A 26,498-nucleotide genomic window follows, 5' to 3' on the forward strand; every position below is an offset into this window, starting at 1 on the left:
AGTATCTCATGTTGAATTTGATTTGAAGTCATCGTAGTCTGGAGTTCGATTTTCCTGAAATGTTAGTACACACAAGAGCAAATACAAATCTTCTAAAATTGTTAGGAGATAACTACACATTTGAACAATAATGTTTGGAATCATCAAAACTATACAAGTTGCAAAAATGTAAGGCATGCAAATAGCAACTATCTTAACAGTCCTCAAGTTGTACCCCTTTTTATAGCCATCCCTCTCACATTTTTTTTTCAGAAGGACTTCATCATGGCCCATGAACCACTAGCAGTGTTGGCTTGATGTGACCCGAGCGAAGAAATTTGTATTGTGGGACCCGCGAAGGTGACCGTCAGGCCACGTGATGCTACCACATGAGAAAAGAAGCAACTTTCCATCCATGAGTCCGTTTCAGCATTATGACCCCATTTTGGAAAGCTTTTTCTGTGTTGGAGAGAGCATCGATGTGCCAAAGCTAATCGGTCGGGCATGCACTGACGAATAATGCATTTTCGATCCCCTACGGTCCATTGGAATGAGGAAGCACCAAAATTACCTTTCTCCTGACATCTCCATAACTATAATTTGATACCATAAGACTACGAGTGTGATCATACCAGTACCATTACACCGGATCCCATCAGAACTCCATAGTTATGCATTCTTTGGCGAGAGTAGTATTGGGATGGGTGACCTCCTAGGAAGTTATCGTGTTGCACCACTTTTTATAACAATCCCTCTCTCTTTTTTTAGAAGCACTTTGCCACGGCCCATAAACCACTAGCAGTGTTGGCTTGCCCGACCCGAGTGATGAAATCCACATTATGGGACCCGCGAAGGTGACTGTCAGGCCTCATGATGCTGCCACATGAATAAAGAAACAACATTCTATCCAGGAGTACGTTTCAATATTATGACCCCATTCCATAAAACTTTTACCATACGGAGAGAGTGTCGATGTGCCAAAGGCGCATCGGTCGGGCATGCACCAATGAATAATGCTTTTTCGATCCCTTACGGTCCACCAGAACTAGGATGCGCCAAAATCACCTCTCCCCCGGCATCTGCAAAACTATAATTTGAGACATAAGACTTCGGGTGCTACCATAACCGCACTAGTGCACTAGATCCCTTAAGAACTCTGCTGTTAAGTGTGCTTGGGCGAGAGTAGTACTGGGATGGGTGACCTCTAGGGAAGTCCTCATGTTGCACCCTTTTTTTTAACCATCCCTCACTCTTTTTTTTTTGGAAGCTCTTTGCCACGACCCATGAACCACTAGCAGTGTTGGCTCGCTACGATCCGATCAAAAAAATCTGCATCGTCGGATCTGTGAATGTGACCATCGGGTATCGTGATGCGGCCGCGCTAGAATAGTAACAACTTTCCGCCTAGGAGTTCATTTCAGTATTGTGACCCCATTCCGAAAAGCTTTTTTTTTTTAGATGGAGTGAGCACCGATGTGCAAAAGGCGCATCAGCCGGGCATGCTCCAATGAATAATGCTTTTTTGATCCCCTACGGTCCAAAAGAATGAGGTGCGCCAAAATCACCTCTCCCTCGGCGTCTGCATAACTATAATTTGAGACCATAAGATTATGGGTGTGACCATACTAGCACCAGTGCATCGGATCCCATTAGAACTTTGAAGTTAAGCGTGCTTGAGCAAGAGTAGCATTGGGATGTGACCTCCTAGGAAGTCCTCGTGTTGCTCCATTTTTTTTAACTATCCCTGTATCTTTTTTTTTGCTGAAGCTCTTAGCCACGAACCACTAACAGTGTTGGCTCTTCGTGACCCGAATGAAGAAATCTGCATCGTGGGACCCGCGAAGGTGATCGTTGAGTCCCGTGATGCGACCGCATAGGAATAGCAACAACGTTTCGCTCAGGAGTCCATTTCAGCATTATGAATTTATTCCGAAAAGCTTTTTCCGAGCCAGAGTGATCGCCGATGTGCCTAAGGAACATCGGCTGGGCATGCGCTAACGAATAACACATTTTCAATCTTGTACAGTCCACTGGAATGAGGATGCGCTAAAATCACCTCTCCCTAGGCATATGCAAAACTATATTTTGAGACCATAAGACTTCGGGTGTGACCATACCCGCACCGGTGCACTGGATCCCATCAGAACTCCGCAGTTAAGCGTGCTTGGGCGAGAGTAGTACTGGGATGGGTTACCTCATGGGAAGTCCTTGTGTTGAACCCTTTTTTATAACCATCTCTCACTCTTTTTTTTTTAGAAGCTCTTCGCCACGGCTTACGAACCACTAGTAGTGTTGGCTCTCCATGACCCGAATGAAGAAATCTTCATCGTGGGACCCGCGAAGGTGATTGTCAGGTCCCGTGATGCGACCGCACAGGAATAGCAACAATGTTTCGCTCAGGAGTCCATTTTTGCATTATGAATTTATTCCGGAAAGCTTTTTAAGAGCCAGAGTGATCGCCGATGTGCCTAAGGCACATCAGCTTGGCATGCGCTAACGAATAACACATTTTCAATCATGTACAGTCCACCGGAATGAGGATGCGCCGAAATTACCTCTCCCTAGGCATTTGCAAAACTATATTTTGAGACCATAAAACTTCGGGTGCGACCATACCCGCACCAGTGCACTATATCGCATCAGAACTCTGCAGTTAAGCGTTCTTGGGCGAGAGTAGTACTGGGATGGGTTACCTCATGGGAAGTCCTCGTGTTGAACCCTTTTTTATAACCATCTCTCGCTCTCTTTTTTGGAAGCTCTTCGCCACGTCTTACGAACCACTAGCAGTCTTGGCTCACAGTGACCTGAGCTAACAAATATGCATTGTGGGACCTGTGAAGGTGACCGTTAGGTCCTGTGATGCGGCCGCACGGGAAAACAATCAACGTTTTGTCAAGGAGTCTGTTTCAGCATTATAGCCCCATTCTGGAAAGTTTTCTCTAAGACAGAGTGAGCACATATGTTCCAAAGCAGCATCGGTTGGGCATGCGGCAACGATTAAGGCATTTTTGAACCCCTACGTTCCACCGAAATGATGATGCACCAAAATCACCTCTCCCCCAGCATCTGCATAACTATAATTCGAGACCATTAGATTATGGGTGCGAACTTACCAATACCAGTGCACCGGATCCCATCAGAACTCCATAGTTAAGTGTTCTTGGGAGAGAGTAGTACTGGGATGGGTGACCTCCTGGGAAGTCCTCGTATTGCACCCTTTTTAATAACCATCCCTCCCTCTTTTTTTTTTGGAAGCTCTTCTCCATGGCCCATAAACCATAAGCAGTGTTGGCTCGTCGCAACCCGAGTGAAGAAATCTGCGTCATAGGACCCGACGATCGCCTTCGTGGGTCGTACAGGAATAGAAAAAACTTTCTGTCCTGGATTCTGTTTCAGCATTATGACCCCATTTCGAAAAGCTTTTTTCGAAACGGAGTGAGCGCCGATATGCTAAAGGCGCATTAGCCGGGCATGCATCGACGAATAAAGCTTTTCGATCCCCTATGCTCTAGCAAAATGAGGATGCGCCAAAATCTCCTCTCCCCCGGCATCTGCATAACTATAGTTTGAGACAATATGACTAGGGGTGTGACCATACCAGCACCAGTGCATCGGATCCCATCAGAACTCCGCAGTTAAGCATGCTTGGGTGAGAGTAGTACTTGGATGGGTGACCTTCAGGGATGTCCTTGGTTTGCACCATTTTTTTATAATCATCCTTCTCTCTCTTTTTTTTTCGGAAGCTCTTCGACACGACACATGAACCACTTACAGTGTTGGCTTATCGCAACCCGAGCGAAGAAATCTGCATCGTGGGATCCACGAAGGCAACCGTCGGGTCCCGTGATGCGGTCTCATGGGAATAGTAACAACTTTCCGCCCAGTAGTCCATTTCAACATTATGAAACCATTTTGAAAAGCATTTTTGAGGGGGAGAGAGCGCCATTAAGATAGAGGCACATCAGTCGGGCATACGCCAACGAATAATGCATTTTCGATCCCCTACATTCTACCAAAATTAGGATGTGCCAAAATCACCTCTCCCCTGGGGTCTGCATAACTATAATTTGACACCATAAGACTAATGATGTGACCAAATTAGAACCAATGCACCGGATCCCATCAGAACTCTGCAGTTAAGTGTGCTTGGGCAAGAGTAGTACTAGGATGGGTGACCTCTTGAGAAGTCCTTATGTTGTACCCTTTTTTATAACCATCACTCTCTCAATTTATTTTTTCGGAAGCTCTTCACCACGGTCAACGAACAACTAGCAGTGTTGGCTCGTGACGAACTGAGCAAAAATCCACATCGTGGGACTCGTAAGGTCGGGTTCCATGATGCAGAGGTACGGGAAAAGCAACAACTTTCTATCTAGGTGTCTATTTCAGCATTATGACCCATTTCAAAAAGCTTTTCTGAGATAGAGTGAGCACCGATGTGCAAGAGGTGCATAGACCAGGCATGCATCGACGAATAATGAATTTTTGATCACCTACGATCCACCATAATGAGGATGGGCCAATATCACCTCTCCATTAGCATCTACATAACTATAATTTGAGACCCTAAGACTATGGATGCGACCATACCAGCACAAGTGCACCGATTCCCATCAGAACACTGCAGTTAAGCGTGCTTAGGTGAGAGTAGTATTTGGATGGGTGACCTCCTAGGAAGTCCTCATGTTTCACTCTTTTTTTAACCATCACGCTCTCTTTTTTTTTTTAGAAGCTCTTCACCACGGCCCACAAACCACTAGCAGTGTTGGCTCGTTGAGACTCGAGAGAAGAAATCTGCATCATGAGACCCGAGAAGGCGACCGTCAGGTCCCGTGATGCGGCGGCATGGAATAGAAATAACTTTTAGCAAGAGTAATATTGGGATGTGACCTCCTAGGAAGTCCTCATGTTGCTCCATTTTTTTAACAATCCTTGCATCTTTTTTTTTTTTTGGAAGCTCCTAACCACGGCCCACAAACCACTAGCAGTGTTGGCTCTTCGTGACCCGAATGAAGAAATCTGCATCGTCGGACCAGCGAAGGTGATCGTCGGGTCCAGTGATGCGACCGCACAGGAAGAGCAACAACGTTTCGCTCAGGAGTCAATTTCAGCATTATGAATTTATTCTGGAAAGCTTTTTCTGAGCCAGAGTGATCGCCATAAGGCACATCGGCTGGGCATGAGCTGACGAATAACACATTTTCAATCTTGTACAGTCCATTGGAATGAGGATGTGCCAAAATCACCTCTCCCTAGGCATCTACAAAACTATATTTTGAGACCATAAGACTTCAGATGCGACCATACCCGCACCAGTGCACTGGATCCCATCAGAACTCCGCAGTTAAGCGTGCTTGGGTGAGAGTAGTACTGGGATGGGTTACCTCATGGGAATTCCTTATGTTGCACCCATTTTTATAACCATCTCTTGCTCTTTTTTTTTAGAAGCTCTTCGCCATGGCCTACGAACCACTAGTAGTGTTGGCTCTCCATGACCCGAATGAAGAAATCTTCATCGTGGGACCCGCGAAGGTGATCGTCGGGTCCCGTGATGCGACCACTCAGAAATAGAAACAATGTTTTGCTCAGGAGTCTATTTTAGCATTATGAATTTATTCCGGAAAGCTTTTTCAGAGCGAGAGTGATCGTCGATGTGCCTAAGGCACATCGGGTGGGAATGCGCTGATGAATAACACATTTTCAATCATGTACAGTCCACAAGAATGAGGATGTGCCAAAATCACCTCTCCTTAGGCATCTGCAAAACTATATTTTGAGACCATAAGACTTCGGGTGTCACCATACCCGCACTGGTGCACTGGATCCCATCAGAACTCCGCAGTTAAGCGTGCTTGGGCGAGAGTAGTACTGGGATGGATTACCTCATGGGAAGTCCTCGTATTGCACCATTTTTTATAACCATCTCTCGCTCTTTTTTTTAGAAGCTCTTCTCCACGGCTTACGAACCACTAGCAGTCTTGGCTCACGGTGACCTGAGCGAACAAATCTGCATTCTGGGACCCGTGAAGGTGACCGTTAGGTCCTGTGATGCGGCCGCACGGGAAAACAAACAACTTTTTGTCAAGGAGTCTGTTTCAACATTATAACACCATTCTGGAAAGCTTTCTCCAAGACAGAGTGAGCACATATATGCCAAAGCAGCATCGGCTGGGCATGCACCAACGATTAAGGCATTTTTGATCCCCTACAGTCCACCGAAATGATGATGCACCAAAATCACCTCTCCCCCAGCATCTTCATAACTATAATTCGAGACAATTAGACTATGGGTGCGACCATACCAATACCAGTGCACCATATCCCATCAGGACTCCATAGTTAAGTGTGCTTGGGCGAGAGTAGTACTGGGATGGGTGACCTCCTGGGAAGTCCTCGTATTGCACCCTTTTTAATAACCATCCATCCCTCTTTTTTTTTGGAAGCTCTTCTCCATGGCCCAGGAACCACAAGCAGTGTTGGCTCGCCACAACCCAAGTGAAGAAATCTGCATCGTGGGAACCACGAAGGCGATCATCGGGTCCCATGACGTGGCCGCACAGGAATAGCAAAAATTTTCTGTCCTGGAGTCTGTTTCAGCATTATGACCCCATTCTGAAAAGCTTTTTTCAAAATGGAGTGAGCGCTGATATGCTAAAGGCGCATTAGCCCGGCATGCATCGACGAATAAAGCTTTTCGATCCCCTATTGTCTAGCAAAATGAGGATGTGCCAAAATCACCTCACCCCCGACGTCTGCATAACTATAGTTTAAGACCATATGACTATGGGTGTGACCATACCAGCACCAGGGCATCGGATCCCATCAAAACTCTGCAGTTAAGCATGCTTGGGTGAGAGTAGTACTTCGATGGGTGACCTCCTAGGATGTCCTTGGGTTGCACCATTTTTTATAACCATCCTTCTATCTCTTTTTTTTTTTCGGAAGCTCTTCGACACGGCCCATGAACCACTTACAGTGTTGGCTCATCGCAACCCGAGCAAAGAAATCTGCATCGTGGGATCCACGAAGGCAACCGTCGGGTCCCGTGATGCGGTCGCATGGGAATAGTAACAACTTTCCGCCCAGTAGTCCATTTCAGCATTATGACACCATTCCAAAAAGCTTTTTTTGAGGGGGAGAGAGCGTTGATGTGATAGAGGCACATCAGTCAGGCATACGCAAATGAATAATGCATTTTCGATCCCCTACATTCCACCAAAATTAGGATGTGCCAAAATCACCTCTCCCCTAGCGTCTGCATAACTATAATTTGACACTATAAAACTAATGATGCGACCAAATTAGAACTAATGCAATGGATCCCATCAGAACTCTGCAGTTAAGTGTGCTTAGGCAAGAGTAGTACTAGGATGGGTGACCTCCTGAGATGTCCTTATGTTGAACCCTTTTTCATAACCATCACTCTCTCAATTTTTTTTTTCGGAAGCACTTCACCACGGTCAACGAACCACTAGCAGTGTTGGCTCGTGATGACCCGAGCGAAAATCCACATCGTGGGACTCACAAGGTCGGGTTCCATGATGCGGAGGTACGGGAAACGCAACAACTTTCTATTTAGGAGTCCATTTCAGCATTATGACCCATTTTGAAAAGCTTTTCTGAGACAGAGTGAGCACCGATGTGCAAGAGGTGCATCGACCAGGCATGCATCAATGAATAATGAATTTTTGATCACCTACGATCCACCAGAATGAGGATGGGCCAAAATCACCTCTCCCTTGGCATCAACATAACTATAATTTGAGACCCTAAGACTATGGATGCGACCATACCAGCACAAGTGCACCGGATCCCATCAGAACTCTGCAGGTAAGCGTGCTTAGATGAGAGTAGTATTGGGATGGGTGACCTCCTACGAAGTTATAGTGTTGCACCCCTTTTTATAACAATCCCTCTCTCTTTTTTTAGAAGCACTTTGCCACGGCCCATAAACCACTAGCAGTGTTGGCTTGCCCGACCCGAGCGATGAAATCAACATTATGGGACCCGCGAAGGTGACTGTCAGGCCTCATGATGCTGCCACATGGGAAAAGAAACAACATTCTGTCCAAGAGTCCGTTTCAGTATTATGACCCTATTCCATAAAACTTTTACCATACGGAGAGAGTGTCGATGTGCCAAAGGCGCATCGGTCGGGCATGCACCGATGAATAATGCTTTTTCGACCCCTTATGGTTCACCAGAACTAGGATGTGCCAAAATCACCACTCCCCCCGCATCTTCAAAACTAGAATTTGAGACATAAGACTTCGGGTGCGACCATACCAGCACCAGTGCACTAGATCCCTTAAGAACTCTACTGTTAAGTGTGCTTGGGCGAGAGTAGTACTGGGATGGGTGACCTCCTGGGAAGTCCTCATGTAGCACCATTTTTTTTAACCATCCCTCACTTTTTTTTTTGGAAGCTCTTTTCCACGACCCATGAACCACTAGAAGTGTTGGGTCGCTACGATCCAAGCGAATAAATCTGCATCGTCGGACCTGTGAATGTGATCATCGGGTCCCGTGAAGCGGCCGCGCTAGAATAGCAACAACTTTCCACTTAGGAGTCCATTTCAGCATTGTGACCCTATTCCGAAAAGCTTTTTTTTTAGACGGAGTGAGCACCAATGTGCAAAAGGCGCATCGGCCGGGCATGCTCCAATGAATAATGCTTTTTTGATCCCCTACGGTCCAAAAGAATGAGGTGCGCCAAAATCACCTCTCCCTCGGTGTCTGCATAACTATAATTTGAAACCATAAGATTATGGGTGTGACCATACTAGCACCAGTGCTTCGGATCCCATTAGAACTTTGAAGTTAAGAGTGCTTGAGCAAGAGTAGCATTGGGATGTGACGTCCTAGGAAGTCCTCGTGTTGCTCCATTTTTTTTAACCATCCCTTTATCTTTTTTTTTTCGGAAGCTCCTAGCCACGACCCACGAACCACTCGCAGTGTTGGCTCTTCGTGACCCGAATGAAGAAATCTGCATCGTGGGACCCACGAAGGTGATTATCGAGTCCCGTGATGCGACCGCACAGGAATAGCAACAACGTTTCGCTCAGGAGTCCATTTCAGCATTATGAATTTTTTCCGGAAAGCTTTTTCCGAGCCAGAGTGATCGCCGATGTGCCTAAGGAACATCGGCTGGGCATGCACTGACGAATAACACATTTTCAATCTTGTACAGTCCACTAGAATGAGGATGCGCCAAAATCACCTCTCCCTAGGCATCTGCAAAAATATATTTTGAGACCATAAGACTTCGGGTGTGACCATACCCGCACCGGTGCACTGGATCCCATCAGAACTCCGCAGTTAACCGTGCTTGGACGAGAGTAGACTGGGATGGGTTACCTCATAGGAAGTCCTTGTGTTAAACCCTTTTTTATAACCATCTCTCGCTCTTTTTTTTAGAAGCTCTTCGCCACGGCTTACGAACCACTAGTAGTGTTGGCTCTCCGTGACCCGAATGAAGAAATCTTCATTGTGGGACCAGTGAAGGAGATTGTCAGGTCCCGTGATGCAACCGCACAGGAATAGCAACAATGTTTCGCTTAGGTGTCCATTTTTGCATTATGAATTTATTGCGGAAAGCTTTTTCAGAGCCAGAGTGATCGCCGATGTGCCTAAGGCACATCAGCTTGGCATGCTCTAACCAATAACACATTTTCAATCATGTACAATCCCCCGGAATGAGGATGCGCCAAAATCACCTCTCCCTAGGCATCTGCAAAACTATATTTTGAGACCATAAGACTTCGGGTGCGACCATACCCGCACCGGTGCACTGGATCCCATCAGAACTCTACAGTTAAGCGTCCTCATGTTGAACCCTTTTTTATAACCATCTCTCGCTCTCTTTTTTAGAAGCTCTTCGCCACGGCTTACGAACCACTAGCAGTCTTGGCTCACAGTGACTTTAGCGAACAAATATGCATTGTGGGACCTATGAAAGTGACTGTTAGGTCCTGTGATGCGACCGCACGAGAAAAAAAACAAGGTTTTGTCAAGGAGTCCGTTTCAGCATTATAACCCCATTCTGGAAAGATTTCTCCAAGACAGAGTGAGCAAATATCTTTCAAAGCAACATCAGCTGGGCATGCGCCAACGATTAAGGCATTTTTGAACCCCTACGTTCCACCGAAATGATGATGCACCAAAATCACCTCTCCCCCAGCATCTGCAAAACTATAATTCGAGACCATTAGATTATGGGTGCGACCTTACCAATACCAGTGCATCGGATCCCATCAGAACTCCATAGTTAAGTGTGCTTTGGCGAGAGTAGTACTGGGATGGGTGACCTTCTGGGAAGTCGTATTGTACCCTTTTTAATAACCATCCCTCCCTCTTTTTTTTTGGAAGCTCTTCTCCATGGGCCATGAACCACAAGCAGTATTGGCTCACCGCAACCCGAGTGAAGAAATCTGCGTCATGGGACCCGACGATCGCCTTCGTGGGTCGTACAGGAATAGCAAAAACGTTATGTCATGGAGTCTATTTCAGCATTATGACCCCATTTCAAAAAGCTTTTTTCGAAACAGAGTGAGCGCCGATATGCTAAAGGCGCATTAGCCGGGCATGCATCGACGAATAAAGCTTTTCGATCCCCTATGGTCTAGCAAAACGAGGATGCGCCAAAATCTCCTCTCCCCCGGTGTCTACATAACTATAGTTTGAGACCATATGACTATGGGTGTGACCATACCAGCACCAGTGCATCGGATCCCATCAGAACTCCGCAGTTAAGCATGCTTGGGTGAGAGTAGTACTTGGATGGGTGACCTTCAGGGATGTCCTTTGTTTGCACCATTTTTTATAATCATCCTTCTCTCTCTTTTTTTTTCGGAAGCTCTTCGACACGACACATGAACCACTTACAGTGTTGGCTCATCGCAACCCGAGCGAAGAAATCTGCATCGTGGGATCCACGAAGGCAACCGTCGGGTCCCATGATGCGGTCGCATGGGAATAGTAATAACTTTCCGCCCTGTACTCCTTTTCAACATTATGACACCATTTCGAAAAGCATTTTTGAGGGGGAGAGAGCGCCAATGAGATAGAGGCACATCAGTCGGGCATACGCCAATGAATAATGCATTTTTGATCCCCTACATTCTACCAAAATTAGGATGTGCCAAAACCACCTCTCCCCTGGCGTCTGCATAATTATAATTTGACACCATAAGACTAATGATGTGACCAAATTAGAACCAATGCACCGGATCCCATCAGAACTCTGTAGTTAAGTGTGCTTGGGAAAGAGTAGTACTAGGATGGGTGACCTCCTGAGAAGTCCTTATGTTGAACACTTTTTTATAACCATCACTCTCTCAATTTATTTTTTTGGAAGCTCTTCACCACGGTCAACGAACAACTAGCAGTGTTGGCTCGTGACGAACTGAGCAAAAATCCACATCGTGGGACTCGCAAGGTCGGGTTCCATGACGCGGAGGTACGTGAAAAGCAACAACTTTCTATCTAGGTGTCTATTTCAGCATTATGACCCATTTCAAAAAGCTTTTTTGAGATAGAGTGAGCACCGATGTGCAAGAGGTGCATCAACCAGGCATGCATCGATGAATAATGAATTTTTGATCACCTACGATCCACCATAATGAGGATGGGCCAAAATCACCTCTCCCTTAGCAGCAAAATGAAGCAGCACTTTCAATATTATTTAAGTCAAGCATGTAAACATTATTGATCCGCATTCCCTGTAAAATAGTGTTATTATTTAATCTTATAATTCAAGTATTAGCCAAAAATTTTATGATGAATCCCTTATCACAAAGCTGACTGATATTGAGCAAGTTGTGTTTTAGTTCATCTACATGCAAAACATTTTCAATCAAAATATTCTTGGAGTTTCCAATTATACCAGCGCCCACTACCTTCCCGGTGGTGTTGTCTCCAAGAGTAACTATACCTCCTATCTTGGTCTCTAATAAAATGAATTGATTGGCATCTCCAGTCATGTGTTGTGAGCATCAGCTATCCAGGTACCACATGATTTCACGAGACCATTTATCAGAGCAAGCCTGCAAAATCATCAAACAATAGATTTAGGAACACAAATAGGTTTAGATCCCTTCTTATGAAAAGAAGAATGTAATGCCTGTGTGTTATGCTGTGAATCATGCTATTTAGGTCTCCACACCCAATGTGTATTACGATGAATGGTGCAAGTGTGTGCAATATGTCCTATCATGCCATATGCAAAACATCTAACTCCTAAAAAAGGATGTTCTGATCCACTTAGGTGGTGAGGCTTCTTTTTAAAGTTATGAGTTGCATGAAATGAAGATTTATTATTTTTAAAAACTTTGATATTTGCTAATTTCTTAAATTCCTTTTCTAACTCAGCATGGGATGACTTCAAGGAATCAGTCCATCAGATAATTCAGTATGCTCTTTGTTTAATGCATAAAACTCATCAAGTAATGACATGTGATTGCTATTAATTGTAGTGATTTTTAAGAAGAATTTTATGCTCTTTTTATATATTTAAAAACTCTACTTTCAAGCTAGCATGATTTTCTTAAGTTTTCTATATGATACATGAATTTTCTTATATATTTCAAGTAGTTGACCATAGGTTTGTTAGAATACCTCTTCTTGGTTAGACTGATCAAGATGATTATCAGCAATTAAATACAAGTTTGCGGTTTCCTTCTCTGCTTCTGTCTCAGAGTAGCCAGATGCAGATTCCGCCCATAAAGCTTTTTGGTACTACTTCTTGTCCTTCTTGTATTTGGGTTTCTCCTCACCCTTCTCTTTGCTTGGGTGCCCCTTAAGTATAGGACAATTAACTTTAACGTGTCAAGGCTTCCTGCATTTAAAACAAACAATATCAGAAGAACTTTTATAATTTTTGCTATCCTTACCTCTTTTCCACTTCTGATGATACTTATTGTTCTTCCTTAAATAGCTTTTAAATTGACTAGTGATGAAGGCAACATCATCGTTTTTAGATCCGGACGAATCAATGTCCATGTTGTTGGCCTTTAGTACCATAGTTTTCTCCTTCTTTTTTTCACATGCATTATAATTTTTTTTATTCACCCCTTGCTCGTAAGCAATGAGTGATCCAAGTAAGTTATCAATCAAATAAGTATTCAAATCTTTAGATTCAGTAATTGCAGTGATCTTAGCATCAAAAGAAGAAGGCAAGCATCTCAAAATCTTATTGACCCTTTCATAATTAGTTAGCTCTCTTCCTAAATCATACATTGAGGTAACAATTTGAGTAAACCTTGTATACATATCAGAAATTAATTAAGAATATTTCATATGAAAAAGTTCATAATCATACAACAAAATATTCACCTAGATTGTTTAACTTCGTTAGTTCCTTCATAAGTTACACACAATCTATTCCAAATTTCTTTACCAGTTGCATAAGTTGAAACACGCATATAATATTTAGATTTCAAAGCACAGAAAAAATAGTTCAAGCGTTTTGCATTAAGTTGTACTAAATCTCTTTCATCAAAAGTCCCTTTAGGAAAAGGAATTTCAATTTTAATGCCATTAAGTTCACGAGAACGTGGTGTATAACCTTCTTTAACAAGCATCCATATATGATAATCAAGCGATTATAAAAATGTAGATATGTAAGTTTTAAAAAAAGCAAAAGGAATATTATCAAACAAAGGTGGATGTGTAATAGAATATTCTCGTGTTGTATTACGATTACCCAAGTTAGTCATGAATCAAAATTCAAAAAGTTTTCAAATTTAACTTTATAAATCCCACTCTGATACCACTTAAAAGTTCGTTAGAGATGTTAAGCACTTATGAACTAGTCCCAAGGCTAACCAAGAGGGGGGTGAATTGGTCTTTTAAAAAATCTTTCGATCAAAACACAATCTTAAAACCAAAACCAAGATTCACCATAGAAATCAAAGTGTGAAAAATAAATGCGGAATAAGTAATAAAGAACACAAAAATTTATAGTGGTTCGGTCAACACGACCTACGTATATTCTCTGGAGGTGCCCGCCAAGTATTACACTAAACTCAGTGTCTCTCCTTTTTCCCCCACATCAAGGCGGAGAAGCATTTATAAACCTCCTTTCTACCAACCCAGATGAGGCAAAAAACCCAACTCCTTTTGCTTCCTTTAGAATAGGCAGAGAACCCAACTCTTTTTGCTTCCTCTTGAAGCAGGCAGAAAATCTTAATTAGATGCTAAAGTTTACCTCTCTAGAACCCCGAGAAACTAAGGATGATTTCTGGAGAAGACAACGATGGATCCTTACTTAGAGCAACCTTTATGAACCACTCACAAGATCCTCTCTCTCTCTCTCTCTCTCCCTTGCTCTCCCTCTCCTCTTGGCTCTCTCGGGTTAGAACAGTAGCAAAAGATAAGCTCTTAGGTAAAACAAGAGCTCTTAAATATAAGAGTTTCAAAATAGCTCTTATTTTATACAAACTAACTTTATCATCCAGGATGATATGGATATTGTCCTAGACGATCAGTATAAACTTCACTCAATCAGCCTAGACGGTTTGGGATGATTAAAAGATTTTTGGACATATCATCCATGCCGATATAATATTATCCTGTACAATCAGTACAAATCCTTGAATAAAATTGTTCTGAAAGGATATCTAGATGATGAAAAAATATCTTGATCCTCCAAGCCAATCTCACGTTCGTCCTGGACGATTAGTTCAAATCTGTGAAAATCATCCTAAGCATCGCTCTGAATAGATGGTCGATATCAATCATCTAAGAAATTGTCCAAGAAATTCCTGCAATCGGCCCGGATGATGTGATCATGCAATTAAACCTTAATTTCTTTCCTTAATTACTAGATTAATTTAGGCATAATTGTGCTGCATCATCCAGGACGATGTCCCGGACGATGTCCCGGATGATGTCCAAAAATAAATAATACCTAAATAGATCTGACGGCTGATTCTTTCTTATTTGAGCCTATGGTCCCAGCCGATACAAGTATCATACAAGATGATGGGTTTAATGATGGTTGCCTTAACATGGATGCCCTAATCAGGGTTTTTATTTTTAACAGATCGTCCAGGATGATGTTTGGATCGTCTCGGATGATGTGATCAAAATAGAAAACTCTAACCAACAGATAGAAATTTTCTATCATGTTTGTGTGTGTAAGGTTACTTAGCATCAGGATCACATATTTTATAATAGACTCAAGAAAGGGAAAAAATTACAAACTGACTCAGACCTAAAATACCCATTCTTGAGCTGACTTGAGTTGCACTCAATCTTGTGGACCTGAAATAATAGTAGGCATGGCAGTCGTAGACAAGCATGAATGTTTGGTATCATAAGAAATCTAATCCATAAAATCATATTTGCAACATACCTCTCTCCGGCATCTGCATAACTATAATTTGAGAACATATTACTACAGTTGTGACCATAACAACACCAGTACATAGAATCCCATCATATCTTTGCAATTAAGCATGTTTGGGAGAGAGTAGTACTAGGATGGATGTCCTCCTAGGAAGTCCTTATGTTGAACCCTTATTTTAACCAGACCTCTCTTTTTTCCTAGGAAGCTCTTTGTCATGGCTCATGAATCACTAGCAGGGTTTTCTTGCCACATCCTGAGCAAAGAAATCAGGATCGTGGCACCCGCAAAGGTGACCGACAGGCCCCGTGATGCAGCCGTACGGGAATTGCAACAACGTTTTGCCCAGGAGTCCGTTTCAGCATTATGACCCCATTCAGAAAAGCTTTTTGGGAGATTGAGTGAGCATTATAAGCTATAGGCGCATCGACTAGGCATGCATGGATGAATAATATATTTTCAATCCCTTACGGTTCATTGTAATGAGGATGCGCCAAAACCACCTCTCCCTCAGCATTTGTATTACTATAAATTGAGATAATATTATTACGGTTGTGACCATACCAGCACCAGTGCACCAAATTCCATCAAAATTTCATACTTAAGAGAGCTGGGGCAAGAGTAGTATTATGATTGGTGACCACCTAGGAAGTCCTTGTGTTGCACCCTTATTTTAACTAACCTTCTATATTTTTTTTAGAAGTTCTTCATCACAGCCCACGAACCACTAATAGTGTTGGCTCACCATGACCTGAACAAAGAAATCTGTATCGTGGCACCTATGAAGGTGATTGATAGTCCCTGTTATGCATCCGCACATGAATAGAAACAAATTTTTGCCTAAGAGTCCATTTCAGTATTATGACCCCATTTTGAAAAGCTTTTTTGGAGGCAGAGTGACCTATGATAAGCCATTATTGCATTAACCAGGCATGCGTAGATGAATTATGCATTTTTGATCACCTAAAAACCACTAGAATAAGGATACAGCAATACCACCTCTCCCCCAGCATCTGCATAACTATAATTTGAGACCATATTACTATGGGTGCGACCATACCAACACTGATTCACTAGATCCCATCAGAACTCCACAGTTAAGCATACTTGGACGAGAGTAATACTAGGATAGGTGACCTCCTAGGAAGTTCTCATGTTGCACCCTTTTTTTACCGAGCTTCTCTATTTTTTTTTTAAAGTACTTCGCCACAGCCCACGAACCACTAGTAGTGTTGGCTCACCATGACCCGAGCGAAGAAATCTTCATCGTAGCTTCCACGAAGGATACCGACAAGCCCCGTGATGCATCCGTATCGTAATAACAATAAATTTCTACCTAAAAGTCTTTTTCAATATTATGACCCCAATCAAAAAACCTTTTTTGGAGATGGAGTGAATGCCGATAAGCTATTGGCGCATCGGTCAGGCATATATGAATGAATAGATCCCCTATGGTCCACTAAAATGAAGATGTGCTAAAACTATATCTCCCCCGACATCTACATAACTATAATTTGAGACCATATTACTATGGGTGTGACTATACCAGCTCATGTGCACTGAATCCCATTAAAACTCTGTAATTAAGCATGCTTGGGAGAGAGTAATACTAGATGGCTGACCTTCTGAGTGTGGACCTCAGAAAGGATACCGCTATGATGCCAGAGTGTAGAGGGGTATACGACTACACCACCCCGAGGGATAGAGACAATCATAGGCCTCCTTGCTCCTCATAAATGGGCTAATGGAAGGGAAGATTAGATCGCATATCATCTAGCCATTGAGGATAGCAGCTTTTGCCAGCGTTCCCCAATGGATAGTAATATATACGACCTGATCGAAATAATAGGTTTCCTCCACCCGATATATCAACTCAAAGTGGGGTTTATTAGATTATGGAATTCAATTTCCCATGGGCACAAGCCACCATGGTTAATTACATCTTATGACAGAGCCCAAGAAGACTCTCAATTAAGGATCCTATATTATCCTTTCCAAAATGGGATTGGGACAAGGGCTAAGATTAGGATGTCCTACCCAAAAGGAAAGAAAGGGTCAATTGGCTTAGTCAATACATGCGTTCATAACAGCATTTTGAGGGACTAAGGCACTAAGGAGAAACTGGAGGAAAGAAAGTGAAGCACTCGACACATTCATGAGAGAAGGATAGAAGTGTTGTCATCCATATAATGTAGATAAGTAAGATTTATATTCCCCAAAGAGAAGGGACATACCCATTATTTAGGCATACTACAAGATCGAATGTAGTAGCCTTGAATCTTAAATCTAAATTAGGTTTAGTGTTTTATGCACAACACTTACACCTGTGTCCTAACTAATATAGTGTAAAACCTAAACTTACCCTGGCCTGGATTGGAGAGCCAGCTAACCACCTAATCGATTTAAAACCATGTTGTCCAATCTTTTATGAAAGATAGATTGGTGGTTTAGTTTTTTTTGAAGTTAAGGCCGACATCTAGAGAGCTCCTAAGTGGCCTTATACTTATATTAAGATGCTCCTAGAGTTAATGTAATTAATATTTTAATTAAATTAGTTTCAAATGTAATTCATGCTCATTGAAGTATCCAAATCAGATATGCATAAGATTTTAAAAACAAACTTATATAAAAATAATTTTTAGAAGGAGACTAGACTTTCCCAAGTCTGGCACTTTATCCTCATAGGCCATATTATTCGAACTCTACCGCAGGAGGGGAAGTGTCTCTTTAGAAGGAGAGAGAAGAATACATTGATATGCATGTAACCCAATACAACTTTGGTAGTTCCCTAGGTCGTTAGGTTTCTAAATTATTTAAACCTTAAATATTAAATTTTAGTTATGAGTAAGAGAAATTTTTAGTACTTAGAGAGCCTAACGAGATCCAAACTAAAATAAAAATGGCATACAAATCACCAATAAACTAAGAAAAACAAGCAATCCTAGAGGCAAATATTTATAAGTAAAACACATCAAAATAATTAAACTAATTAATAAATATCTATAGGCCAAGTGCCCTTAATTACAAACTAGGGTCTACAAAAAATAAAGTGTCTGGGCACCACTGCTAACAACCCAGATTTCTAAGCCTAGGAATGATGCAAATAACTTTGAGTGGGATATTGGATATTTAACTCTTCTATCATCTTAGATTTCTTCTCATTGGACTCCTTGGATCTCTCCTCCTTAGACTCATTAGATTCTTCATGGCTTGAATATCCAAATAAAGAGATAATATCCCCTTAGAGGGGTATTTGCTTTTTCTCTTTGGATATCTAAAGCCATCTGAACTCGACTTTCCAAATGGAAGAAGACTTTCCCTCTTGAGGATGCCTTCTTCTTTTAGAATTCGAGTTGAATAAAGATATCCTAACTCAAAGGCACTTTCACAACTCACACTAATATTACAAACATTTTACATTAATGAAAAACAGTAAATTATAGACTCTCTTGCTAGGGTTATCCTAATAAAAATTTCCAAGAAGTTATATTATGCCAAGTAGTTTATATGAAAAATAAAAAAAATAACTCATATCAGCCACACTTAGCCATGCTCTTAATTATTTTGAGGGCTAAGTAATCTCTGGAGCACCTGTAGCAATTATTATTTTATAATTCTTAGCTCTCATTTATTTAGGAGGGTTGAGTAAATTTTGAAGCACCTGCATAAAATATCATTAGTATTTAAATCATAACAATTTCCCGCTTTTTTATTTAGCGCTGTATGAGCGTGGCCACCTACAGAAAACCTCATTAGTATAAAAATATCAATCCTAACCTATGGGTAAATCTAGCGCACAATCAATTCTCAGAGTACAGTATAAGTAAGCACACACATCATCAATTTTCACAACATGCAGTAAAATCTTGAAAAGAACGTCACACAACAAAAAAGTAAACACTGTCCTAGCCTAAGTCTAGAAGTGGTACCCTAGCAAAAAATACTACATATGTATAAAGGCCTCTGTGGCTGGGATAGATCGAAAGCTGGATAGTTAGTTTAAGTTACCTAAGGTTCAGGTTTGTTGAAGGTTTGAAAAGAAAACTTTATTTAGAGTTTGAATATTAATGAATTAGGATATATTTTAGTTAACTTAGTTTTTTAATTCCTTTTAATGCTTAGGGTATGAATTATTGAAGTTTAAATTGCATTAGTGAAATTTAGGAAGTTCGGGCCGGGGTCCACCTATACACTTAGCAAAGGGGGTCCAAAAGGTCATTATGAGAAATGGGCTAGGTTTGGAGGATCTAGCATTTTAGGTAAATATTAAGATTTAAGATGAGTAGTTAGGCTTTAAGTTTTCTTGATTTTAAGTTTTCTAAGAAAAGTTATGAATTTTAGATGTTTTGGGCAACTAAGGGAATTATTAAAAAAGCTTAATAAGGGGTGATTTTATGGGTTTGATCCAAATTAGCTCAAAACTAATTAGAATCACCACCAAAGGTCTGAAATGACCTAAGAATATATTCCCAAGTGTTTGGAAAAAATTAGAATTTTTAATAATTTAAAATTTTCTAAGAAGGGCAAAAAGGTAATTTTTTATTAAAGTTGAATTAAGGGTCAGATTAAAGTCCAACTAATGGTCCTTATTATCTTAGGTTAAGGGTCAAGTTTTTAATAGTTCAAGCTATGGTGGGAAATTTTTTGAGTTGAAATGGATTTATTAGAATTTTTAAAAGCCATTGGGCCCTAATTATTGGGTAAATTAGGGCTAGTTAATTAAGGGGTCTAAAGAGTCCTAAAAATCTTATAAAATTCTAAAAGGTTTGGGATATCACTAAGTTTGAATTTTGATGTTTTCATATCAATCAAAGATCTACTCTAGCTCCTAGAATTTTTCTAAGCTCACTAAACGAGTCCTTAATTATTTTTCTTAGGGTGTCACTACGTTGAATAGATTTAAATCAAGTTTTGAACTAACCCTTGGGGTAATAATGAAGGGAGTACACAAATAAATAAGCACACCAAGTCCTTAGATATAGGAGAACCAAAGCTAGGTGCTCGTGCAGCCTACACATGCAAAAGACAGTAAAAAGAAAAAGACTAAGTGTGCTTATTGAAGCGATTAGTGAATGATTGGAACTCAACCACCCACTAATACTTCCCCACCCCCTTGAATGGTATTCATGTGTACAACCTATGTTTAAAATTTCAAGAAGAAGATCTCTCAAAATTAGGGTGATTTAATGCATATATGATTTAAAAGCATTTTAGAATACATGTAGGTATTAAATATATAAATTTTAAAGTCAAAGTGAGATAATTCAAAACACTTCAATTCATGTAAGCATATGAGAGATCTACTGGCCACCCAAGTTGGTTTAAAAGGGGTTTGAAAATAATTTCAAATTAATTAAGATAATAATTATTTTAATAATACTTAAAAATAGCCAAGTAATTAAATAATACAAAAAGATGATAGAACAACAAGTTTTGGTACCTAAAAATAGTTTTTAATAAAAATATACATTTTTCTCAAAAGAACAAGGTATTTGCTTGCTGAAATCTAATTTAAAAGGAAATAGATATGATTTTTCCAAGCTTCAAACATCAACAAATTTCTATTTTGATAAATGGTGAAAGCTCTAATTGGATAGAAGCTGAATGTGGTTTTAGACAAGGTTGTCCTTTGTCTCCTTACCTATTCATCATGTGTTCTCAACTTTTGACGGAAGGATTGGGTGAAATTGGAGAAAGAATTGGTATCAAAGTTAATTCTAATGGCCCTATTATTTCACACTTGATGTATGCTGATGACGTAATGATTTTCTCAAAAGCTAATAAAGAATGTATGAAGAAGGTGGATATTGTCCTAAAGAAATATTGTAGTTGGACAGGCCAAAAAATTAACTTGCTCAAATCTGCGGTTTTATTCAGTAAAAATATGAAAAAAGGAAATTGCAAATCTCTTTTGCAAGTTACTAATATGAAGATGGTGAAAGAAATGGAATATTTGGGTGTTAAAATTGCTCTTAGAAGACTTGTCAAATCTGACTACAGCAAAATCATCACTAAAACAGCGGCAAAGTTGAACATTTGGGGCACTAAATTCATTTCTCTTGCAGGAAAAGTATCTTTGATCAATGCATCAGTCCTTTCTTTACCAACTTTTATCTCTAGTCATACTTTAATCCCTTTGAGGATTTTACATGAGATAGAAAAAATGTGTAGAGAATTCCTACGGAATAAGAGAGATGGAAGCTATGGCATGCACTATGTCTCTTGGAAAACTTTATGTAAACCTAAAAATAAAGGAGGTTATGGTTTACAATCTCTGGTGGAGAGATTGGGTCCTTTGAGATCAAAACATGCATTACAATTTATCAGTAAACCTGATAGCATTCTCTGTAAAGTATTGAGAGCAAAATATGGAAATGTGTTATGGGATGGAGATAACACTTTTGGCTGCTCTAGTACTTGGAAGATAATTCAAAATGGTGCTAAATTCTTATTTCCTGTAATGAGATGGGTGATTTCCAATGGTGAGTTTGTAGACACATTCAAAGATATGTGGATCTTGAACAAAACATTAGACAAATGGCCAACTTATGTAACTGTAATCGGTCCGGAATTCAGTCAAGTCTCAGATTTTATCTCAGGAGGGCACTGGAATCTCGAGAAACTAAAACTTTGTTTGGAGAAATTCTCATTCAAATGATTATTCAAATTCCTATTCATACAGATTATAGTGAAGACAAGCTGGAATGTATTTACAAGTTATCAGGGAAATCAATTTCTGGGATTGCTTATGAGAAAACATTTGAAGATTGCAGTGAAGATATCAACTATAAATGGAGAAAGAAACTGAAATTAAAACCAAAGATAGACATGTTTTGGTGGAGATTATATTTGAATAGTCTTCCAACATTTGAATTTTTAAATTACAGAAGAATCGCTGATAATATATGCTGTCCGAGAGGCTGTTTGGAGTTGGAAAATCTAATCATAATATATCTGAGCGGGAGAAAGGTATTTCTTCAAAAAAAAAAAAAAACATCAACAGCTATTTTTTAAAATAATTTAAAGTAATTACCATTTAAAAATAATTATTAAATTATGTTAAAAATAAATATTGAAATTTCTGGATTTTAAAATAATTTAATAACATTAATTATCATGAATTTAACAAATACTTAATTAACTTATGAATTAATAGTTAAAACATTTAATAAAATAATTAAGAATCATTTAAAATAGTAATAATATTAAACACAATTTTATAATAAAACCATAATAATAATAATAATAAGATTTACTAATTTTAATAAATAAACATATAATAATAAAATACTTATTAAAAAAATAATGATAATAAAATAGTAATAAAAAGATAATTTTAAAATAATTTTAAAAGTGAATGATAATAATAGTAATAGAAGTAAAATAAATAATAAATAATAAATAATAATAATATCATAATTTAAAAATAACAGGAGTAATTAAAATAGTTTTAAATAATAATAATAATAATAATAATAATAATAATAATAATAATAATAATAATAATAATAATAATAATAATAATAATAATAATAATAATAATAATAATAATAATAATAATAATAATAATAATAATAATAATAATAATAATAATAATAATAATAATAATAATAATAAAGTAATTAAAATAGTTTTAAATAATAATAATAATAATAATAATAATAATAATAATACACTATTAATATTATTTTTAAATTAAGGAAAATAATTTTCTAAAAATAATAACATATATTACGTATTTTATTTATTCTAAAAATCATTTATATTACTTATAAAAAAACTGTTAAAAAATATTTAAAAATAGATTTAAAATTAATTTAAAAAGAAAAGTCGGCGGTGGCTAGGGCTACGTGGCATGCTCTTACAGGCCCGATCAAATCGTAATAATCATTGGAAATGATTGCGTCACTGTGCAATCATTTCCAATGATTGATGGCGGCACGGCTCCAATCCTGCCACATAATCCACGTCGGCCCGGGGTTTCGACTGTTGGATCATTCACCATTTTGGATGGAGGGTGACAATCTAGCCGGACAGAGATCAATACGGCTACAGAGACTATGCTGTTCGATGGCACCTTGGGATGACTCCATCAGGACCATTGATCGTGAGATCAACTATCTGAGGAATGCATGGACCGAGTTCTCATGGGACCAAAACCCTAAAACATTTTCTAGCTCATTCTTTTAAACGGCTCGATGTATTTTAACAAAATTTCAAACATAGATGGAGTACATGAAGAGCATCCATGGGGGACCAAAATTATGATCTAAAATGCACTTATCAAAAAGTTATTTAACCCAAAGTGTTGTTGCATACTAAGGGTTTTAAAGAAATTTCACCATTTGATCTTCGAAATCTTTATACGGCTGAGCTTATAGACTATCCTTGTACAAGTTCTTAGTTGAAGCAACTATCAAATGAGCTTTGGATTGAATGGATCGAGGCCTTAGATGGATCTAGCCTTGATCTCACCGGAAGATCACCACTGGTGAATTTTGAGCGATGGGAATTGCCTTGGGAAGATGGGGAGAATTCAAGAGAACTCTCAGACAAAATCTCTCAGGTTTAGAGGGGATAAGAAGAGAATAATTGTAAACGAGCTCAAAAGAAACCCTAAAATCCCTATTTATAGGCCCCAAACCTTAAATCAATGGCTAGGATCGAAACAATACTTAATTAGGAGGGAATTCAGGTTTAATAGTACAGGATTTGGCTCTAGGGATCAAAGGAAACCATTCCATGCACTTAATGGGTCTAAATTTGACCTAAATAGGTCAAATTGACCAAATAGAAACCTTGGTTGACCAAGTCAAGGGTTGACTTGGTCAACCCAATCAAATAAGTCTATGCGGAGAGTGGATTGAACCAAGGGGAGGTTTGAATTGATTTGGAATTGATTTAGACTCAACAGGGTATAATGGGTCAACCTGGGTTGATTGGACTAGGCTCAACAGAATTGATTTGACCCACTGAACTAATTGGGATAAGTCTCAGGGCCTGGCCTGATCAATTTGACCAGGTCATCCCCCTTGACCAAAGGTTTGACAAAATCAAGATCAACAAATAGACCCCCAATTGGAGCAGCAAACAACTGGTGAACCCCTCGTATTGGCATTGACCGAATGTGACAAATAAAGTAGAGTAAGGCACACTTGTAACAGAGTACCAAGAAGGTGGAAGAATGTAGGAAGCTCTTCTTCTGACCTTACCTTATAGTAAGGGCAAAGCCTAAGAGAGAGCGAAGTGCAGTAGTACATATAACTAAAAGGAGAAAAAGTAAAGGGATTCTCTCATGGTCTTACCCTATAGAAAAGGCAAAGCCTAAGTAAGAACCAAAGTAAAGTATCACTAAAAGGTGAAAAGGTGGTGGGATCTTCTCCTAACCTTACCCTGTAGTAAGGGCAGAGCCGAAGAAAGAATCATAGTAAATGTAGTAAAGTAAAATGTCACCAGGTGGTGAATAAGTAGTGGGGTCCTTTCCTAGCCTTACCCTATAGCAGGGGCATAGCCAAGGAATGAGCCAAAGCAAAGTAGTAATGTATTCCAACTATCTTCTTGATTTTCTCAAAATAGTAGGATAGAAGGTAGAAAGGGGTGGTGAGAAATACCTTCCAGGGGCTCTGTCAGGCTCTCTCAAACAGGTAATTCTCTACATCTTCCTTGCCATTTTAGCTTAGAAAATATAGATGGGCTCAATGCTTACCTGGTCATTTTAATCAAGTGACTAACGAGTTAGGGTCTGATTCTTGCTTGATCATTACCAGACATCAGAGAAGTAAAAGGTGGTGAGGAATGCCTCATAGGGATTCTATCGGGCTCTCTCAAACAGGTAATTTTCTATGCCTATCTTGCCATTTTAGATTGGCCAATATAGATGGGATCAATAATCACTTGGTCATTTCAACCAGACGAATAAAGAGTCAAGGTGGTGAGGTGTGCCTCTCAGGGGCTCTATCGAGCTCCCCTAACCAGGTTATTCTCTACACCTGCCTTATCATTTTAGTTTAACAAATATAGATGGGCTTGATGTCCACTTGATCATTTCAATCAATTGAATAACGAGTCAGGGTCTGACGCCTACCTGATCACTATAGGACATTAAATGAGAAAAAAAGTGGTGAGGAATGCCTCCCAGGGACTCTGTTGGGCTCTCTCAACAAAGTAATTCTCTATTTTTTCCTTTCCATTTAAGCTTGACAAACATAGATTAGATTCATACTTACTTGGTCATTTCAACCAGGTGAATAAAGAGTCAAGGTGGTGGGGTGTGCCTCCTTGGGGATCTGTCGAGCACCCCTAACAAGGTAATTCTCTACAACTGCCTTACCATTTTAGTTTAGCAGATATAGATGGGTTCGATGCCCACTTGATCATTTAAATCAAGTTAATAAAGAGTCGGGATCCAATGCCTGCTTGATCATAATAGAGCATCAAAGAAGAAAAAGGTGGTGAGGAATGCCTCCCAGGGACTATAGGGCTCTCTCAACCGGGTAATTCTCTAAGCATGCCTTGCCATTTCAGCTTGGTAAACATAGATGGGCTCAATGTCCACTTCGTCATTTCAACCAGGTGAATAAAGAGTCAAGGTGGTGGGGGGTGTGCCTCTAAGCGGTTCTATAGGGCACCACTAACCAGGTAATTCTCTAAACCTGCATTGCCATTTTAGTTTAATAGTTATAGATGGGCTCGATATCCACTTGATTATTTTAATCAAGTGAATAAAGAGTCAGGGTTCGATGCCTGCTTGATCACAATAGAGCATCAGAGAAGAAAAATGTGGTGAGGAGTGCCTCCCAAGGACTCTATCGGTCTCTCTCAACTGGGTAATTCTCTATATCTGCCTTGCCATTTCAGCTTAGCAAACATGGATTTGCTCAATGTCTACTTGGTCATTTCAACTAGGTAAATAAAGAGTCATGGTGGTGAGGTGTGCCTTCTAGGGGCTCTGTCGGGCACCCCTAACTAGGTAATTTTATATACCTTCCTTACCATTTTAGTTTAACAAATATAGATAGGCTCAATGCATACTTGGTCATTTCAATCAAGTGAATAAAGAGTCGGAGTCTGATGCCTGCTTGATCATAATAGAGCATCAAAGAAGAATAAGGTGGTGATGAATGCCTCCCATGGACTCTATCGGGCTCTCTCAATAGGATATTTCTCTATGCAT

General features: G+C 39.9%; 4 non-coding genes and 17 pseudogenes across 4 annotated transcripts; all 21 read left to right on the forward strand.

The window, feature by feature from the left end:
• The first annotated feature begins 597 nt into the window (after window positions 1–597).
• On the forward strand, window positions 598–716 carry LOC114580000 (annotated as a pseudogene).
• A 374-nt stretch (window positions 717–1,090) lies between these two features.
• Window positions 1,091–1,209, forward strand: LOC114579990 (annotated as a pseudogene).
• An 873-nt stretch (window positions 1,210–2,082) lies between these two features.
• Window positions 2,083–2,201, forward strand: LOC114579986. The gene has a single exon (XR_003701277.1). It is a non-coding gene; the product is annotated as a 5S ribosomal RNA (ribosomal RNA).
• Window positions 2,202–2,581: 380 nt separating this feature from the next.
• Window positions 2,582–2,700, forward strand: LOC114579988 (annotated as a pseudogene).
• Window positions 2,701–3,078: 378 nt separating this feature from the next.
• LOC114580006 lies at window positions 3,079–3,197 on the forward strand (annotated as a pseudogene).
• Window positions 3,198–3,563: 366 nt separating this feature from the next.
• Window positions 3,564–3,682, forward strand: LOC114579993 (annotated as a pseudogene).
• Window positions 3,683–4,064: 382 nt separating this feature from the next.
• Window positions 4,065–4,183, forward strand: LOC114579991 (annotated as a pseudogene).
• A 372-nt stretch (window positions 4,184–4,555) lies between these two features.
• Window positions 4,556–4,674, forward strand: LOC114579989 (annotated as a pseudogene).
• A 598-nt stretch (window positions 4,675–5,272) lies between these two features.
• LOC114579997 lies at window positions 5,273–5,391 on the forward strand. Its single transcript, XR_003701278.1, has one exon. It is a non-coding gene; the product is annotated as a 5S ribosomal RNA (ribosomal RNA).
• A 379-nt stretch (window positions 5,392–5,770) lies between these two features.
• Window positions 5,771–5,889, forward strand: LOC114580004. The gene has a single exon (XR_003701279.1). It is a non-coding gene; the product is annotated as a 5S ribosomal RNA (ribosomal RNA).
• A 378-nt stretch (window positions 5,890–6,267) lies between these two features.
• Window positions 6,268–6,386, forward strand: LOC114579987 (annotated as a pseudogene).
• A 378-nt stretch (window positions 6,387–6,764) lies between these two features.
• Window positions 6,765–6,883, forward strand: LOC114579999 (annotated as a pseudogene).
• Window positions 6,884–7,267: 384 nt separating this feature from the next.
• LOC114580001 lies at window positions 7,268–7,386 on the forward strand (annotated as a pseudogene).
• Window positions 7,387–7,758: 372 nt separating this feature from the next.
• Window positions 7,759–7,877, forward strand: LOC114579995 (annotated as a pseudogene).
• Window positions 7,878–8,251: 374 nt separating this feature from the next.
• On the forward strand, window positions 8,252–8,370 carry LOC114580005. Its single transcript, XR_003701280.1, has one exon. It is a non-coding gene; the product is annotated as a 5S ribosomal RNA (ribosomal RNA).
• An 876-nt stretch (window positions 8,371–9,246) lies between these two features.
• LOC114579996 lies at window positions 9,247–9,364 on the forward strand (annotated as a pseudogene).
• An 831-nt stretch (window positions 9,365–10,195) lies between these two features.
• Window positions 10,196–10,311, forward strand: LOC114580002 (annotated as a pseudogene).
• Window positions 10,312–10,676: 365 nt separating this feature from the next.
• Window positions 10,677–10,795, forward strand: LOC114579994 (annotated as a pseudogene).
• A 381-nt stretch (window positions 10,796–11,176) lies between these two features.
• On the forward strand, window positions 11,177–11,294 carry LOC114579998 (annotated as a pseudogene).
• Window positions 11,295–15,875: 4,581 nt separating this feature from the next.
• Window positions 15,876–15,994, forward strand: LOC114580003 (annotated as a pseudogene).
• A 377-nt stretch (window positions 15,995–16,371) lies between these two features.
• On the forward strand, window positions 16,372–16,490 carry LOC114579992 (annotated as a pseudogene).
• Window positions 16,491–26,498: the final 10,008 nt, after the last annotated feature.

Source organism: Dendrobium catenatum, unplaced genomic scaffold (genome assembly GCF_001605985.2).
Source record: "Dendrobium catenatum unplaced genomic scaffold, ASM160598v2 fragScaff_scaffold_725, whole genome shotgun sequence".
Classification (NCBI taxonomy): Eukaryota; Viridiplantae; Streptophyta; class Magnoliopsida; order Asparagales; family Orchidaceae; genus Dendrobium; species Dendrobium catenatum.